We start from the raw sequence: 20,295 nt of genomic DNA on the forward strand, positions 1-20,295 counted from the left end.
GCTCATACGATTATATAACACATTTGGTATTATTGGTTTATGTTCATGGATCAAGACAGAGCAGTGAATACAATGTTTACCCTATTTATCGCTCCAACTCCCATCATGCAACATAAATATGTGTGTGTATGCATGAAGAAAATCCACAACAGAACTAGAAAGCTATCAGCAGTTCCAGCATTTACAAAATCTTACAAGATAAAAATATTTGGAAATCCAAGGATAAGATTATTTGGAACATAAGAGTAGTTTCAGGAGAATGCTAAGCTTATAGCATGGACACAGAGTGAAAAGGCACCAAGGAAGAGAAAGAGAGAAGGTGAGAGACAAAAATCTAATAGAAATTACAGAAATGGAGAACAGAAATAATGTCAGAGGGAAAATAATAGAAGAGAAAAAGGAGATTTCTAGATCCAAATAAAGTTCCACTCTTCAAACTGGAAGGGCCTAACGTGTTAAAAATGATGTATTTGCAGTTAACTCATAAAATGCCCAGGTTTTCTTTATATGAATTATTAAGCTGGATCAACTTTCCTATACTTAGATAGTTGGTATTTTGAACTCCTTTGAAATTTAAGTTTTATTTAATTTGTTTATTGTTCCATAATGTCAAGGTCATTTTGACCTGACTCCAATAAGATACCATTCAGTTTTTCTCCCATATTGGCATTATTCATAAATTTGCAGATCACACTCAATTTGTCATCAATGTAATGAATGATAAAATACTAACAGGCAACACTCTAATTGGGTAAGTTAACATTTAAAGTCCCTCCAGGAAGTAACTAATTAATCTTTTTGGGATGAAACTTCAATCAGCTGAGTTACACTTTATCCTCCTTATCTTCCATAGTCTGGCCCAAACGCAGATCTTGAAAAATATTGTCAAATAACTAGTCATAATCAAAATGTACAAGATGTTTGACATTCTTCTGGTATATCAGTACAGAAACCTTGATGAAGTTTTTATGCGTACAGTCATACCAATTCATGATTTCTCCAATCATAACGAGACCCAATATTCAATATGTGCCTGAGCCATCAGTCTAAACATAAACTTTGCTCATAAACGATATCAAGCTCACCAGTCTGTAAGTTATTAAGTTATTCTTTTTCTGCTTTGTGAAATAGTGAGTGAACATTTTTATCTTTCTGGTGTTAAGACACCTCTTTGATCCTACAGCATTTCTTAAGAAACTTCTGACAATGATTCCACAAACGCATCAATAAATTATTTTACTGTCTAGATTTGGTTTCAACTCAGAATACAATGAAAATATTGGTTCCAATGTTCTGGGCTATGGGATGTATATAGTTTCTATGTGAAAAAAAAAAAAGCGAGGTACAGATCAGGTGTGTATGCTGTTATTTGTGTAAAAAGCACAGGCAATTTTATGCAAACTTCATAACTTGTGCAATATTATGTACAGCATTGATTACAGTGGTTGCCTTTCTGGAAGGAAATTGGGAGGACAAGAGGCTGGAGGACAAAGGCGGGCAAAAGGCCACACGGTTATATGGACCTTTTCAATTTCTATCATGTGCATCTCTTCTTTATTCAAAGGACCTTTAAAAACTGAAAAAAACCTAGTAAACCCCAGGTTTTTAGATTTCGTGACCCAATAAAACTTAAAAATAGTAACTAACATAACATTGCTTACTTTTTATTTCGTTATATAAAGACATTACAGCTAACTTACATCTATCGTCACCAATATTTCATTGAAACAAAAACAAAACTATGTGAAAATTTCAAGAGCAAATGAAGAAAATAGTATACGAATAAAGGACACTCTTAAATTGGAGTTTTATACAATAAATTCAACTAAATTGTTTTTCTTTTTCTTATTTTGCAGAAGACAAACATTTAGGAGGTAGTGACGCAAACCATGGAGACTCATCTATGCTAACTTTCTCTTTTTTAGCATCAATTATTATTCTGGGTTTTCTGGTTTACAGTATATCTTCCTTCATAGAAAAATGTAAAAGCAAAACAATATTTTCTGAGTTCTATTCCCCCTTGGTAATCTGTTAAAATAATATCATATCCTAAAGGCAGAGATCTACCTTTCCTTGAGCTTTCTCTAAATGAAGGTTTAAGGTTATTTTTGCCACTCACTTTAACCTCTGTTTTTTTTTTTTAAACATAGTTTTTAAGATCTTTTTACTCCAAATATTATTCTTACCTTTTCGACATGTGATTATTTTGTATTTATTTTTTTCTATGTACTTACCATCTCGATTGTATACATATCTCTTTAAGACATAAACTCATCATAATGATGGCTTCCATAGCTGGTGACTGGAAGGCTGATTTTAGAGGACTGCACTGTGATTTCAACTCAGATGAAAGTGTTTAATTCATTTTTGTATCTGTAGGAGCTTCTCTTTCTTCTTCATCACGACTGTTTTAATTATATTGTTCTAATTTTATATTTTGGACCCTTCCGTCTACTTTCAGCTGTTTTTTTCTTTTAGAGTATCTGGACATGAATTTTTACTTATGCCTCCTCTTCTGCTTTGAAATTTCCTTTGCAAAGTGTAATTATTATTATGCACAATAAAATGACATGGCAGCTCTCTCTGACAACTTCTTTCTGTTTTTATTTCATCTATCGATTTGCTTTTAGATTATTTCTATTTAGCAAAAGTTGACTCCTAATACATAGATGTTTGAATTCCCTTACACTTAATGTGCATCCTTGGTGCATCAGCTTGCATACCTGGATTAAGAAAGCATTTTGATGAGGCAATCTGCATAAATCACCCTAACCACCATTGCTTCTGTTTCTCTATTAATTTATCATGCTTTAAAAGCTTATCACAATGTTTCTATGCATTAGTTTACAGAGTTCTAAACTTTAAAAAAATTTTGGAGATGTAATTGACCTATAACATTATATTAGTTTCAGTGTACAACATAGTGATTTAATATTTACATATTAATATTAAATTATATATACATTTTGATACAATTCTTAACATAGAATTTCCACCATTTATGTTACATCTATTTTATTTAAATGAAGTATAACTGTTATACTTCAGTTATACTTCAGTTATACTTCATTTAAATAAAGTAGATGTAACATAAATGGTGTTATATTACATCGTTGTATCAGCCATGAGCCCTACTCAACAAGTTTTCCAGTATCTGTAAGTCTTTATAGTACCCAGAAAATAATTTGTTCAAATTATATTTAAAAATTTCAGAAGGAAAAGGAGCTTAATTCCTTTTTAGGTAAATAGAGAGCTGTGGTTGGTTTTGGCCCATTGGTCAGTAAGGGGAGGCTGGAAAACTGAATAGATGACACAGAGAGAAGAGAGACTAAGTACTTCGCTGCCTGTGCTCCAGACCCCCACGAGGGCATGTGCTGGTTAAGAGCCTATGAGGGTGGGGATAATGCTGTCTCAATAGACTTGTCAGCTCCTTTTTTTCTAACTGCAAAGGAAAAGGAGGTAGGAATCCAATATTTTCTGTGGGAGACTGGACAAAGAAAGAAGAAAGCATTTTGGCAATGCTCATTAGTCTCGAAATATTTCCTGATATTGTTTTGCAGGTAGACAACTGAAAACTGTTTTGTTTCCAACCCTTAAACTGCAAAGGCCAACTCGAGATCATAATACAGGCAGAATTCAAAAGGCTTACAGAAGTCACAGGATGTCAAGATTTGGGTTAATCTTTATTGTCTACAAAACCTATCAAGAGTTAAAATCTGCATTAGAATAAGCTGAAGTAGTAGTTTTCTGCTAAATAGCAATAACATGTAAATGTATTTCATATAAAAGTTCTTAATTTGTTCTTGATTCTTTTAAAATATATTGATATGTAGCTATATTTAGCCATTTCTTAGAGATTGCAATTGATACTAATAAATTATTTGAATATTATATTCTCATGAAAATGTCACACTGTCCAAATTAATTAATTAATTAATTTTTTAAATAGATATCCTTGGAAAAGAATTGTTTGGCTAGCTACATTTCTGCCAATGTGTATGACCCAATAATAAAGAGCCAAAATTTCAAAACAAGGTTTTTCAAATAAAATCAATTTCATCAAGACCAAATGTGGTATGGGCTCAACCAAATGGTGCAGTATATAAATGGGAAGTATAAGGACAGGATATAAGTGTCACCAACAGAGGCTGTTTCTGTTTATAACATCTGGAACTGAGCCAGAAAACTTTGATAAGCTTCTGCTGTAGCAGGAGTCTGTCCAAGTCTATTTATGGGCTGGTGAGTCTCAACTCTAGAAGCACATTAGAATCGTCTGGGGAAGTTTGTAAATTAATGCCATTCCTTGGGTTCCACCTAAGTGATCCAGGCATCACATCAGGTGATTCTAATATGAAATCAGGGCTGAGATACTTGATCGGTCAAACCACGCTCCTAGGTGGGAACAGACGAACCACAGATTGTCTCTCTAGATTAGTGGATAAGTGTTTCTTGAATAAAGAAAAATCAATTTCAAGTATGCATTAATTTCAGCGTACTTTTTCCTTCGATTTTTATCCTTGAAAACAAAACATCTGAGATCCTGGAGCACGTGGATCATGTAGGTAAATTAATTTCCTCCCGAGTTCCCATGAACTACTTTTTCTGGCAGAGTCCATCACCCACTGCCATGTAACCAATGCTTTACTATTTTGCTTCCCCTGAATTGCAATTTCTTCCTGGGTAGGGATCACGTCATTTTTAACTCCTTTTCTTCATTGCTCATAACCTTGCCTGATGCTTAAGAGATAAATGCTTGTTCAATAAATGTATTACCTAATGGAAAACATAAAGAAAATGAGCAAGCGTTCAGGCTCTGGGGTCTCCATTACTTTGGCTATTCTTACTTCATCTTTTTTTCTTTCCCTCCTGGTCTAAACTTCCTATTGTCTTCCCTTCTGTTTCTTATTGTTTTGTTCTTCCTGAACTCTTGGACAATGTTTTCTCTCTCTTACTCCAACCCACACTTCTGCTCCCTTCTCTCATTTTTCTATGTAATATCACAACTCAACTCTATTAAGTTTGTCCAGCATTGTCTCTTTGTAAATACTAACATGAGTGCTTACTCATAACTGTATCAAGCCTATACTGCAATCTCTATCTTCAATTTACCTAAAAGTAGACAAATGCTTTGAAACCAAGGACTGTATGTAATATCCACCACAATTTCTACTACACTATAGAGCATATTGTAAGCCTTGAATAAATGCTTGTTGACTTTCAAGGATTATTTTTCTGAGTGAACTCTGAATCACTTTGAGGCAGTTTCTCAGAGGTACAGAAAGCACTTTGCACAAAAGTATATTTTTATTAGACTTTTACAAGCTCTTATAACGTAGATGCTGCCATTTATTCCCAATACAATGCCATTCTCCAGCGGAGGAAGCGTATCATTTAAAGTGTGTACTGGTTTTTTGCAAATCAATTCTAAGGGACTAAAATTCTCACTCTTTCTAAAAATTGTATTTTCCATTAACTTTGAATTGAAAGGATGTTTTCACATTTGAATATGAAAAGCCTAACACATGACTTCTGTTCTTATTTAGAGTTTACCTAATGTTTACCTCCCGTCTGCTCCCCCCTAACCACTCCACCCTCTACCACCCATTCAGTTGATAATAATATTGGTACTCCAGAGTTTTAAAAATGTGGCTATATGCCCCTCTGTGTAGTCTGTGTGAGACCTTCCAGATGTTGCATTCCCTTTTATAGATGTCTGGAAAAGGTCTCTGAGAAGCTGTTTTCATGTCGGTGCCTGGAGACCCTGAACCTCTTCTGGGACAGGCACTGATGTCATGTGAACAATGGTGACCCCAGTCTTCCTCGCCTGTCTTCCCCTCACGTGCTTCTTCCCTCCTCCCAACTTCTTTCCTCTCTTTTCTACATAAAAATGGCCAGCCCTTCGTCTCAGACTTCTCATCCCTTCCTTCTCTTCGTATTTCTTTCCTTCTACCTTCGTCTCATCTTCCTTTTCCGGACCCCTTTTCCTACCTTTTTATTCTGACGGTGTGTATCTAGATACCTCTTTTGATTAAAAAAGAAAAGTTTGAGTACGGCATAGATAATATAGTCGATCATATTTTAATAACTATGTATAAGTGCCAGGTGGGCACTAGACTAATTGGGGGGATCACTGCATACATTACATAAATGTCTAACCACTATGCTGTACACCTGAAACTAATATAAAATAATGTTAAATGCCAGCTGTAATTGAAAAAAAAATTTAAAAGGCAAAAAAATAAAAATAAAATTTGAGAATTTACTCGACAACAAATTTATATCATTATAAATAAATTAACAAACATACATCAACTACTGTCTTAATTTTTATGTAAAAATATACCCCAGGGAAGAAATTTCAAAGAATGTGAAAAAAAAAAAAACAGTATCTTAAACTGTTACTTTTTAATTGATTAATCGAACAGAAACTTTTTGCCTTCATTAAAATGTATAATTAAAAAATATTTTTAGTGGGAATAACTTGGTCGAAGTTAATTTAAAAATATCTTGGGGTAACAATTTTAATACCGTAATCTAAATATTCCTAAGCTCAGTTTATTTCTGTACTTGTGAGATTGATTTACTGACTCTAACACAGTGAGAGATTATAAATATTTTTTTAACCGTTGGCTTCAGCCACGCTTGACCAAATCACTCTTTAATGCTGTCTTGGGGAGATCCCAGCTGTTTTTAGCTACTAAAACAGTCCACCCACTTTAAAACGTCCCCCGTCGCCAGCAGGGACTAATTCTCTGGTTGCTGAGTGGGCCCGGATTCTGATCTACTTCCCTCTTCCTTGTACTCCAGCACCTTGGAATGAGTGAGTGGGGTGCTCTGGTCATGGAAGCAGGGAGATCCTTCTGCACAGTTTTTTACACCTGCGTGATGTGCAGGCAGTCCTAGGTTCAGGCTCATTCCATGGACTGCTGGAGGAGAGGTGGCAGTCCCCATGTGGCTGATGTGGATGGTTTTCTAGGGCAGTACGCAGCTTTATACCAGCCCTTTCTATCTCCTAAGGCCCAATGACAGAGAAGCACTTTGTCTTTGGCCACTGGAAAGAGTCATTCCTTTAACCGACTCTCAGGCTGGGACACAGATGCTGTTCACGTGACATCAGTGCCTACCCCAGGAGAGGTTCAGGGTCTCCAGGGCACAAACCTCAAAACAGTCTCTCAGCCACCTTCTTTCAAAGGCAAGAAAACAACTGATGGGCCTCAGACGGGCTATAATGAGAGGCACACAGTCAAACTATTAAAACTCTGGAATAATATCACTGTCAACTGAAGAGGTGGTAAGGACGGAGCTGGTGGCCCATTTCCTTCCTGTCTCCATTACAGGACTACTTCATGTCATTTGTGAATCTTCCAGTCTCCAGCACTTCCTTACCCATTCTCACTCTCAGCAAATGACCTTGTTCCTTCTTCTTACAGTGAGAAAATAGGAATAAACTGAAGAAAAAGTCCACGTGTTCCCACTGTGCCATTTACATAACTATGAGCACCAGGGCCCATATATTCTGCCCAACCTGCTGCTACTGAGGATGAAGTCTCTACACTCCAGCCAGGGACGTCGCCCTGTTCACTAGATTCCATCTTCTCACATCTACTTTCAGATGTCTCTCCACTAATTCTCTTCTTCCTCCTCGCCTGGCTCATTCCCATCAGCATACAAATGGGCTCTTAACGAATAATTTGCCAAATTCTCATTAGACAATTAGAATTTTTTTTTTAAATGACAGTAGTGTAGCCAGTTCCAAAATGTGTCCCCCAGTTGAAGAGACTGCATAATCTCAAGCAGCCATATGTATATCTTCTTGGAAATTCTTACTCTCACTTAGGTGTCACTAAGCAATAGTCCAAAAAAAAAAAAAAAAAAAAAAAACCCCCCAAACCCCGATACTTTTATCATATTAAGTATGTACTTGCGCAGCAAAAAAATAAAACCATTTTCTTTCTCTGATTTATGTGTTTTCAGCTTGTTTAACTGTAATACTTTTTATTCATTTGCAGGAGCATCAAATCAGTAGATAGGTAGTAAGTCAACAACCTGGAAATCAGGACCTGCTGAATACTTCGCCAATAATGAAACTACTTGATTCCTTAAATGATAGAGCTGTTTTAGAGAAGAAAAACAACAACAACAACAACAAAAAAACCCACAATGACAGCTTTAGTGTTGGTAGGGTGAACCGCCTCCAGAAGCCGTGCTGGACAAGGCACAGAAATGGCCAGAGCCCTGGCTTCTTGTCCCTGTTGAGTTCCTGACCTATCATGCTGCCTACTCAGCACAAACTAAAGTGGAATTTTGGCACTTGATCTATGGGGCCGGCCAGGATGGTTGCCAACCAGGCCACCACCTTATTCTTCCATCAGGTGCTCCTGAGGGGACCTGGAGGAGGGAGAGTCTCCCAGCTTTCCCGAGACTGGATTCCAGCGCTAACCTCTCATCATCTGAAATGCAGTCTCGGAGCAGTGGATGTCTTGCGTTTGCTGAGGGGTCAGTGGTAAAAAGGGGTCATCATTCTACTCTTTGCACACATTCTCTGGTAAAATGGGAATAATAATAACAAAAGAAAAAGAAAAAAACTTCTTACAGCCCCATTCCCTCTCTCTGTTTCCTGTCTGCATTGGTTTGTTACTTCAGTTTTCATTAAACGACCCTCTTGGCAGCTGACTATATAGCCACAGGCAAAGGGATATGAGTTGAGGCTTATGCGTGTTTACTGAATACTGAAGGATAATACAAAGATGCTCTAACAACAGAAAAGATGCATATTAGTAATTTTCAAACCCTCTGGGCAGAGGAGTGAAAATGTAGGTAGACGCTTCCCGTCTCCTTTTGCAATTGATAAGTTCCATGTGTATCTATTTTAGATATTGGAGTTCGGTAATGGAGGATTCAGAAGCCAGGTCTATTTCTAATCTGGGATTCCTGTTACTATCTATACCCATTAATCTTAGGTCAGAGTAGAGCAGCTTTTCTAGATGACTAAGAGTTGGCATTTTCCCTTAAACAGCACATTTATATTAAGGATCATCTAGAAAACAGTCCAAACAGAAAAGAAATGGTACATAAAAAAAAATGCATAAAAAAATGCATAAAGATCAAAACAAAGAGGCCACTAACAATCCCTTCTGTCCCTTCTCTTGTAAAGGCCACATGCTACAGTCTGTTCCATCGCTATTCCAGAACCCTGAAATAGATGCCATCCTTTCACGAGCTCACCCTCCCTGTTCAAAATTATTTTTAAATTCTACTCTCTACAATGACAGTTTTAGTATCTCTCTCTTTCCCACCAAAAATCGACATTAGGGTGGACTAAGAATCTAAACAGTTTTCCTTTTGAGTTACTTCTAACACCAAGAGTGGAATAAAGATGAGAGAAGGTACTTGATTCATATCAGTTGATGCATTATCCTCATTTATTCAAATAAAAGAAAATATACAACAGAGAAACTAAAATATAAACTCAGATACGCAGACAATAGGTATAGTTAGTGTTTATAAGGTGATTTATGACACTTTGCACAGATAGCATATGTTGAATGTGCTGAGCTGAAATTCAAGAGAATAGGTCTTCATTAACTTATCAACTTGGTTTGAAGATAGTATTAAACAAAAACTAGCACCACAGAGCATAGACAATTGCCCAAATATCAGCGTGCTAACAGTCATTAGTCCAAAAATGTGCAAAACCAATTGCTCAGACCAAAGACCAGGCTTTCTAGGCCTCCAAGATTCTAGGACAGAGACAAATGTGCCTCCTTAATAACAGAGAAAAAGAGGCCAAGACACTCTTCATAGAGATGAAATGGTAAAACTAAACCACATTCCATCATGGCTGTGGATATACAACTCATAGTTGGAATCTGATGAATAATATGCTGATAACCCATACAGTAGAATGTGTCCCATTTTATTTTGCTATTAAAATTGAGACTTTGTTGCTGGCAAATGTGAAGGAGTCAAGTAAAATCTGAATGACTGAGGGCAGGAATATTCCAAAGAAGTAAACATGTACCAAGTTGAAACACCAAAGGAATGATAGTAACTAAAAGTGCCATTTTCATGAGTGTTATTTGGATCAGCAACATAATTTATAAGAACTGAATTAATTAATGCATTGATAGGACTAGAGTAGAAAAGACCTTGGCTAGTGACGGAAGCAGTCAGGACATATTTTTGAATTCAGTCATGAGAAATTGAGAGGAAAGGTGAATGTTTTTCTCAAAAAGGAGTTGCCCAGTGTTAAAGAAAACACAAGCATTTAAAACTCTTTTATGGCTGAATGGAAATGGGAACTACAAGAGCAATAAGGGAGACTGGAAAATGGTTTATCCTGCAGTTCCTCTACCTACGAAAATAATTAACATTCAACTAAATGAAAATTATAATAGAGATCCAGACCCGTTCCATTTAAATGAATGTGCTATAAAAAGGACAAACAATTGAAACAGTGAGAAATGTTATGAGCGAAAAGAGTCTAATTAAAGCATTTCTTTCCACCAATACATAGCACATGTTAAGAATTTCTAATAAAACTTGTTATTACGCAGATTCAAATATGCCATGACATTATTATATGTCAGAATTAAAAGAAAAAAGTTTTTTACTTATGTTTTTGCTCATTAAGTCATCACTCATTTCTTTCATGACTACAATTTAACCATTATATATTCTTGAATGGAAGAAAGACTCATGGATAGGAGAAAGAGAGAGGGTTATATGGGAAGAACGCCAAGAGAAAAATCCCTCAGGGCATCTATGAGCACTCTCCAAGTTTCTCTCCTCAACCATTTTTTTTTTCTTGTTTTGCACACTATCCCACAGATCAACTACCAATATATACTTTTGGCCTAGGATTTCTATTCTGAGCCTCAGGCTCACGTATCTGACCCTCTACAACACAGATACAGTACCAACAGCATACAGCATACAGTACCAACAGGGGTCATTAATAACCTTAGGCTTGAAAGGGAAGAGAAGAAGAGATCCCTGGAACCAGCCTGTCTTTCTGTGATGAGGGCTACCCGACGTAACCTTCGGTCTTCAGTAGAGGGATACGACGATCTGCAGTAACCTGGCAGGAGAGATGAGGTAAATAAATACCCTCATCTAACTCTCCCATCTTCTGATCATCTTCTGGTGACTCCCATTGGTTGAACCCGACTGGCAGGTAAAGGGGACGAGAACCCATGGATACAGTCTATGTGGGTCAGCTTCCTGGGCACTCAGTGTGGCGAAAGAGTGGAGAATAAAGTATACCCGGCACACCTGCCTTTTCAAAAGTCTTCCAAGTTTTTTTCCTATAGTCTGGCTTTCCTATGTTATATGTAGTCGTATGAACCGATTTTTCACGGGGAGAAATAATCAGAAAGGAAATCCATTAAAAATGACGAGGAAAGTGTGCGAGGGCTACTCAAAAGAAATAAAATAAGCTGAATTAACAAGTGTGGAAGACAATATCCAAGTCCATGGGACCTTACGGAAAGACAGGCAACATGGAGCAAGAAGCTGGTGGAATTGTGAGCTGATTCCTTTCTTTTGACTCTAGAAGTATGATGTACAATAAGAAAAAGAAAGAATGGTGACAGCTTGAGATTTCACACAAAGCTAACCATGTGTACCTGGTCATTTACTGAGACAACAGGTCACCAAATTTTAACAATGACATTGTGGGATTAAATGTGTGTGTGTGTGTGTGTGTGTGTGTGTGTGTGTGTGTGTGTGTGTGTGTGTGTGTGAATGTAAACAATAGGAGAGATATATTGGCCTTGGATCATGTCCTCCTCCATTTGGGTAGCTCATCAAGGTGCCACTCACAATCTCTTGTTACTGCAAAGGAAGAACACAAAGTGTCAATGGATGTAAGTAGCTGAGCCCTGGAGGCTCTCCTCACATTAAAAAAGGCCACCGCTTGACCAAGATTCATTCCTTGTTACATACTTGACCAGTTCAGCTTTGGCCCCAGCTGCCCTGTTATCATCATAGTGTGGGGATGGACATGACACTGGATTGGAAAATGGCAGAATGTCTGTGCCTCTCTGAGGCAGTATCCTGCTTAGATAAGACTTCCTGCTTCCACGATCAGCCGGCAGTGTTGATGGACCCATGCCGAGGGGCAAGTAGGGTACAACCCTGAGCCAGCAGGCCCTGTCTCTCTGATGCTGCAGGGATTTCCTCTGGGTTGCTTTGTCTGCCTGAAAAAAAAAAAAAAAAAAGCCCCATTCTTTAGGATATGCAATGCCTGATCTGGCATAGATTAAAAATTTTGGTATGTGTGTTTCTGCCACTGCCTATGAGTTCTCAGAGGGCAAGCATCATATCTGTGCTCTATATTTTCTCTGCCTGTCAGCTGAATGCCCATGACAGCTATTCAATGCACGTTTGCTGAACGAATTACCATTCCTCTGACATAATTAAATGTCCCATTTGATGTGAAATTTTTACTATATATGGATTCCTAAGGATAGGTAAAACAAATTAAACCACTCATATAACCAAGATATTGCGATCTTGGAGAATCCCAGAAGACAAGTGAACCAGAAAAGCTGTCTCTGCAAGGTTCGTTGGTGAATACCACAAAGTCATTGGTTCTGCTACTGACAACTAACTGCGGAGAATGTTGGACACTTAGATATCTGGTCTCTGAAAATTCACAAAAAATTTAAAAAGAGTAAGTCTCCAAGAAGATGTCTGAGAAAGAGTTTTCTAGGCCATAAACTCTGGTCCTAATGAGCAGGGAATACTAGCCTAGAAGTCAGAAGATCAGAGCTTCAGGATTTAAGACCTTAAGTAGGCTGAACAAGGCCCCTGGCCTTGAATGCCTCTTCTGTAAAATGACAGGGTTCGATTATAAACTCTTCAATAATAGCTCAATTATAGCTCTATAAATAGCTCTATAAATCAATAAAGTGAATATGGAAATAACAGTAGTCAGAAGTAAGGAAGAGAAAATGCAAGGGAGGCAAGAGGAGAATTAAATTAAAATATTGCTTTTAAAGACGATTTTGCACTCTGTACTGATAGAACATGGCATAGTTACAGATACTATATTTTACATTGTCATATTAGAAAAAAAAAAAAAACAAAAAAACTATTTGTCCTGCACCAAATATTGGAGATCGCTGGATGTCTTCAAACCTTCACTTGCGGGCTGTCTGATCTTTTCACCCTTCACACCCCCATGAGCCCTCCCATCTCCGTGTGCCCTTGTCGTGGAAACCAGCCCACCAACCATGGGATTTATCCCACAGAACACATGGTGGGACCAGCCAACGATCCACATTCTGATCCTGCCCACCCTGAGGATCTACGGTTTCAGTCCAGGGTTTAAGGGGCCAGGGAGCTGGATCTTGTGCGTCTGATAGGGGAGTCATCTGAGTTGCATACGAACAGCTCCAGGGACACTATTTGCCCCTCAATCTGAGAGCCACCGAGGAAAGAGCTAGAAGGAGAGAGTGGGTGGCAGAACCTGGGAAACCGAAAGCAGGAGAAAAGGCAAAGAATGTGAGACCACAGGATGCCATTTCAGTAGAAAAATATGATTTCCCTCTAGTTCAACTCAGCATATTGCTGAAGGAAAATGATTCGGTGCTTAAAATGATGAATGAGAGGGGTGGGAAGGATGGAGAGAATGAATGAATCGATAAATTAGTAAATCCACTAAATCATTGCACTTGTACAGTATTCTTCCATTCCAGATTTCAAGTTATTAGCTGGGGATATCATTAGGAAATGATAGAAAATCACTCCTGTCTTCTCATATGCCAACTCCCACTCTCTTTTCTCATATGCAGTCAGGGGAGGAAGAAAGACGAACTATCGAGTGCGTCATAAATACCATGAAACATAAGCTGCAGTAATAAAACCTCCTAAATATGACCAGCCAGTCTCTCTAGAAAGTCACATGTTATTATTTTCTGCTCCAACTGTCATTCCTCTAAGGCCCAGCATCTATCTTACACGAGGTTTCAAATCGTATCTCCATCGACCCCCACCTTTTTCCAGACCGGGAGCTCTGTGCCAGTGGCTGCTTTACAACAGATACCATGCATCATCAGAATTGACAGGGTTCCCTCGGGATTGATGTGTCTGGCACACTTGGTTTCAATTCCGTTGGGAGAATAAAGCTCAAGTCACAAGAAGCATCCTAACTGGATATTCCACATGGCCCCATGCAGATGGCCTCCCTCAGGTGCCCCCTGTTGGAAGCTCAGTGGAAAGGAAGCCAGGACACAGTGTAAACGCACTGGACTATTTCCATCCAAGTTCAAGCTCTTCTACCAATGTACTGAGTGACTCTGCACCTTACTTCACGGTCTTGATGTAGACTCAACATTTATAAAATGACAGAGTATTGATAGAAAAGGGCAACGACCCTAATGGAAAAATGAGCAAGGAAACATTAACGGACATTTCACAGAAATATGACCAATGAACAAATAAAGGGATGCTCAGCCCTATTAGTAATCCGAGGAATGCCAGTGAAGACCACCGTGAGATACTATTTTTCTCCCACTAGATCGGCAACGACAAGGAAATGTTACAATACCCAAGTGATGAAAAGAAAGTGAGAGAGTATGATCCCTTCCGTGTTGCTGGAAAAATTTTCCCTTATAGAAAATAATACGGTCTTCCCTTATAAAGGTGACTATTTCTACTTTCTGCACCTAGTCGTTCCCCATAGTATAGGTTTATACTGTAGAAACACAATCGCTTTTAAAGTTAACAAATACACGAGTAATTTACTTCCCTGTATTTGTAAGAATTTAACGGCATAAAAAAAGAAAAGACTCATGAATGAAGAATTTAATATGTGTATGTATAATTTTACCCGTTTATTTCAGAATGCTTTTATAAACATCTCACTTGATCATTTAAAAAGTCAACTAGTGTTAGAAAAAATTGATGTTATTGCTTTTTTATAAAGAATCGGACTTAGAATTAATTGTCTTACCTAGAGTAAGTGTGGGTCCAGAGCTAGCTGTTTATTCTCAATTGGTACAAGAGAAAGAATCTTCTGACAGACTTGGATCTTTATTTTTGTACTAAGCACTGGCATTAATAACCTTGGAAGAATTATTTCACCTCTCTGAGTTTCTGTGTCTTCGTCTCTTAAAAAATGAGGATAATTATGTCTACATTCCAGAGATTCCAGAGATTTTATGAAGATTAAATGAGATAATTTATTTACAGTGAGATGAATATTCATTTCTGACTTCTTTACCTTCTGTAATACAGGCTATTTTGCAATGAGCCACAGACAATAAATGCCATCTTGCTGGGGACACCACCCACAGTCTCTGTATGACTAAGCACAGGCACATCTTTAAATCATTGTTCCAGTTGGCTAATTCTACCCTGCCACTTGTCCTTGATGTCCTTCATCACTGGACCAGATCACAGCCCCTTGGGGTCCTGCCCTCCTTCATCCCACCGTGGTTACCTTCCACAGCTTACCCTCCCTTCCCCTCCTGCTCTGATTTCTCTGTGCATCACTGTGACCTGACCTGCCTTTACTTCCTGTCCTGCCACACACTGCCTATCCACTGGAGAATGCTCATTTTCTCACTCTCTGTGTACCACAGGGCCTGTGGAGGGAGAATTTTCTCACTTTTTTTAATTGTTCAAACTCCTTCCTCTTAATCAAGTAACAAAAACTTGAAACATTCTTGCCATTTAATTCTACCTCCTCTGCTACTTAGCCTAATCCATGCTTATCCATTGGCTTTTCCAGTAGAATTCGGCACTTGACTCATGATATTTTTCTGTACTTCTGATCCCACTAACCAGGTGATTTAAATGTCTACACAACGAACCCACTGAATGTCCTAGACTAGTATTTCTTTGACTTCAAACTCCATTTGCCCTCACTTCCACTCGATTTCAGTGATCCACTCCCACTGGCACAAGTTAGACCTTGTTATAGACCAGAATTATTTCTCCTTTGAAATCTTAAACTTTAATATTCTACTTTCTGACTCCAACTTAGCATTCTTGCTTGCCAGTTTTCTTAAATCTAATATACTATCTCCTTAAATGTAGAAAGACCCCTTATGAGACCATCCTCCATTTTCCTTCCAGGTAATAGTTTCTGTCTTAACCACATTTTCTCATTTCCATCCCATCTATACAATACTCTATAGCCAATTACCTGACCCATCGGCGGACCTGGATCACTTGCTTCTTGCTCTCTTTCAAACCATTCTTGTGAACTATATACCATTCCAGTTGCTCCAGTGGCAGAGTTGGCTACTGCCTGTTGCTGCAGAAGATCACGCAGCCACGAAGACTGGAACCATGATTAAGACTAGACTCCAGCCTCATCTGGGTCCTCCTTAGTCCTCTCTCCATCCAAACTCCCTCGGTAGCTATTTCGAACCTTCACTACTCGACTTGCCCCAACTCTCACAATTGTGTCTCCTACATCCTCAGGAAATAAGGCTATCGAGAGAGAACTCCCTAATCATCCACCCTTGCCACCTAGTGACTTCTCTCTAGTTGTATCCAATCTTTACTCCTTACTCTGTAGAAGGCAACCTCTTTTAGCTGCACTTAACCCCAGCACTAGATCCCAGCAACTCCAGCCTCCGCAAGGTCCTTAATCTCTTTTCCTTGATCTGTAAATTATCAATGATAATAATATTACTGAAAGAAATAATTTTCTTTCTTTCTTTTTTTTTTTTTTAAAAGCAGATCTTCTTAGCAGTGATCCATGACAGGAAGAACCCCCCATCAGTTAACAGGTGCATGACGTAACTGATGATGCCTTCTGGGCACGAACCCAGATCAGTAATGATAAAAGGGCTATAGTCAGTTTTCCATGGAGAAGGCTCTGTTGTTACTTCAGGTGATAAAAATCCATAATAATCACTTTACTGCATGTCTACACTAACCTTTATTATAATCAAAGTAGAAAAAAACTCAAATACCTCATTTATTGTATTGTTTTTTCCTTCTGGCTATTTTCCTTCTGGCTATTTGTAACATTTCTACTGTTCTAATACTCTCCATCCCTAGATCTTACAGAAATGGGAGAACTTAAAGTAAAAAGGAACACACATTTTTTTTTTCTATATTTAATATCTGTCTCTTTGTACGTTTTTCCTTTCTCGGCCACCTCTGCATCTAGGAAAAAACCCTCATTCTAAACTGCTTTTATTAACTGCTAATTTCATGGTGTCCCAGATATTTGCTGGCCTTAGACATAAGCCAGGCTGAATCCTCCCTCGATCTGCTCAGACACATGGTTAAGTGTCCAATAAATGACTGCTGAAACATAATAGTTACTATTAGTAAATATGGGGAAACGTGTTCTTATTAATTTCCAGGAAGATTTTCCATACTGCACATCTGACTGATAACAAGTTCGAGGTTCTATTTTTACTTTCTCCTGAATCCTCCCCTTCCTTCCAGCTGACCTCTCTCTCTCACGCAGCCGTTCGCACACCACCTCCTGCACTTTCAGCCCTGTGCCTCTGTCCCTTGGGGCTTCTCCGTGCGTGCTTCTCTGCACCTGGGTGTCCACACCTATAGGTGACTCTGAGTGCACAGCCCACTCAGGGCCTGGCGGATGCACTGCTTCTCTACCAGCTTCCTTCATTTTTTACTGACCGAGGCCCCTGCTTCCATGTAGAAAACCAACCTGGAGGTCATGCTGGTGCCTGTATTGCAGCCATGGTCAGTAAGCGCACATGTGCACACCTGAGAATTCTATTTGCCACAGAGCTGTTCACTGTTTTCGCTTTGTTCTGCCTTTATGTTGGATAACCCCTTCTGTACATATATGTACACTCTCCCTGAAAGGAGTCCATTAGCCAGTGTTTCGTGTGTATTTAGGAGGCAGGTTCTCTCTTTTTGTGGTATTTAGTTTGAGATGCTCTGTATATCTTGTGTTCTCCATAAGTGAGTATATGGAGCATCTTAATTTCTATTCCATTCTCCTGCTGACTTCCCATGAGATCATTCAACACTATCAATTTAAAACATGATCCTACCTTGAAGAGTTTGTTGGCTCCTGTCTCCATTTCTTGATGTCTGCAAGAACTCCTTTTACTCTTGCCCTAAAATGTTCCCAGATGTTGAAGAATCACTGATTCAGGAACAGACTTTTGGTCAATGAAATATTAGCCTGGCATCTGTTACCAGCCTAACAGGAACATTATGTATCAGAGATGCATAAGTTAGCATAATTAAAAAATTCATATTATAATGCAAAATGCCTTAGGTTGCATTAGTAAAAGAAACAAAAATGAAAAATGAAAAATGCTATTCCAGTGACAGAAAGTCATGTTGCTATTGTGCGCTTTGTTTTCAATTTTGGGGAGAAAACAGTAGTTGCAAGCTGAATCGTTTCCCCCAGAAATTAAAGAAACAAATCAGGCAGCTACGCTATATCAGGAATGGTTGAAGGCACAGATAGAATGAGAGGAGCACGCAGGAAGAGATAACGTCTAAGAGGTGATAGATTTATTCCCTACGGCACCAGAGGCAAGTTCAGTAATGGTTAGATGTCACCAAGAAACAGATGACGGCTAAAAATAAGTGAGATCCCTGACGATGGGCGTGCTCCTGCAAGGAGACGAGCCACACTGCAGAACAGGGAGTTTCTCCATCCTGAAGGCGTCCATGGAAAAGGCTGTCTGGTCCACGAGCTGAAGACAGAGCCCCTGTGTAAGCTGGGCCTGGCGACCTCTAAGTTCCCTTCCAACCCTCAGAGGCTATGATTAAAATGGAAACGTGACTACATCATATTTCCTAGCATGGAATGAAGACTCTGACAGTAAGAGGTTAGATAATGATGTGAAGGACAAAGACAGATTTTTGAAGGGAGAGGGGGGGAAGAAAAGGAGAAGAAAAGAACGAAATAAAAAAAAAATGTCTCTGGTGCATTGTCCGTGGCCACCCCAGTGAGTGCCAGCAAACCAGCAAAGTATGAAAAAAATCAAAGAGGATAAAGAGATTGGGGAAAAACAAAATTATTTCTCCGCATTCCTCTTCACCAGGGAGGATGAAGAGCAAATGGCCTGCCCCGGGGTTATTCCTCCCTGACAGTGAAGGTGAGCCTCTGTCAAGGAGTGACGTATTAAATGAAGGGGTAAAGGGACGAGAGAACTAAAAATGCCAGACATCACAGGGAAACGAAGCGAGTTCCGAAAGAATGACAAGAGCAGCGCTCTGGGCCTCCCGACGGGAATGCGATTCATCTTTCAAAATAGGTACCTTGAAAACTGAGTCCTGCAGGGGGCCGTTTGTGTCTGGGTTTTAGTAATGGGACTGACACCAGCTCTCTGGGACCGCTGACCAGAAGGCTTCCTGAGGGATGGAGAGCAGTGAGCTTCTGGAAGCTGCCAGACACAAAAGCCGGCTTTTTCCCACTGCACAAAGCCAAGTTAAGAAACACTTGCTGTGCTTTGCTTGGATGGGGTGGGGGGTGGCCTTCTCACGGGAGCTTCCAGCTCTCTCAGAAGCTGGGGACCTTTAGTGAGATGGCAGTGGGTCCCAATAAGAGAAATACAGCAGACCTTAAATGCTGCGGTTTTTATTTCATTATTCTATTAGGTTAATGTGGGAAGAGCTACACAAGATGTTCAAAGGAAAAACTACGAGGCTAGTCGGACTCCTTGTACCCCACTTCCTCTGGAGGCACACGATTCAACCTCTTAAGTCTGTATGGTATTTTCGATTCAATATTCTAACAAAACCTCACATGCATCAAAAAGTAAGATACAAAGATCCCTGTTAAGTCTGAGTGTACTTATCAGGCCAAGGTCACGCAGCTAGAAACGGGCAGAGCCAAGGTGCTAAATCTGGACCGTCCGACTCTAGAACCAGAACTGTCTAAACCAGGAATGTATTTTGACAACTATGCAGAATGATTCTCTACTACCAGGACACCTCTTCATCTTTACACGGGGCTCAAAGTTAACAATGGCAAATAAATTAAAACAAAAACAAAAAGCACAAAAATCTGTGACTGTAACATGGCCCTTCACTTGACTTTGCTTAGAGTTACATTTATGTGTTTTCGGCAAACCAGGCTAGACGGAGTTACAGGTTCAGAGAAAACTATAGGAAGACAGTAATAATGGGTTGTAAAAAGACAAGACTTTCAAGCCATGAAAAAACATGGAAGAAACTGAAATGCGTATTGCTAAATGAAAGAAGCCAATCTGAAAAGGCTACGTAATTAGCGATTCCAACTATATGACATTCTAGAAAAGGCAAAATGGTGGAGACGGTGAAAAGATCTGTGGTTTCCAGGAGTGGGGGTGGAGGGATGGATGGAGAGGC

General features: G+C 39.1%; 1 protein-coding gene and 1 long non-coding RNA gene across 7 annotated transcripts in view; one reads left to right on the forward strand and one right to left on the reverse strand.

The window, feature by feature from the left end:
• The window catches only part of LOC107195582, a 15,596-nt gene extending 6,908 nt beyond the window's left edge, over positions 1-8,688 (forward strand). For 2 of the 6 annotated variants that reach the window (XR_003045934.1, XR_003045938.1), the window contains exon 4: positions 7,431-7,881. This is a non-coding gene — a long non-coding RNA (uncharacterized LOC107195582). Of the gene's footprint in view, positions 1-1,856; positions 2,588-7,430; positions 7,882-8,009 lie in introns of those variants that run through there. The other 4 variants (XR_001516773.2, XR_001516774.2, XR_003045935.1 and 1 more) reach the window with 3 other exon arrangements.
• Positions 1-20,295, reverse strand: part of CHRM2 (cholinergic receptor muscarinic 2) — a 124,885-nt gene that overhangs the window by 34,337 nt on the left and 70,253 nt on the right. The window lies entirely within an intron of this gene.

This window comes from Pteropus alecto, unplaced genomic scaffold (assembly GCF_000325575.1).
Source record: "Pteropus alecto unplaced genomic scaffold, ASM32557v1 scaffold22, whole genome shotgun sequence".
Classification (NCBI taxonomy): Eukaryota; Metazoa; Chordata; class Mammalia; order Chiroptera; family Pteropodidae; genus Pteropus; species Pteropus alecto.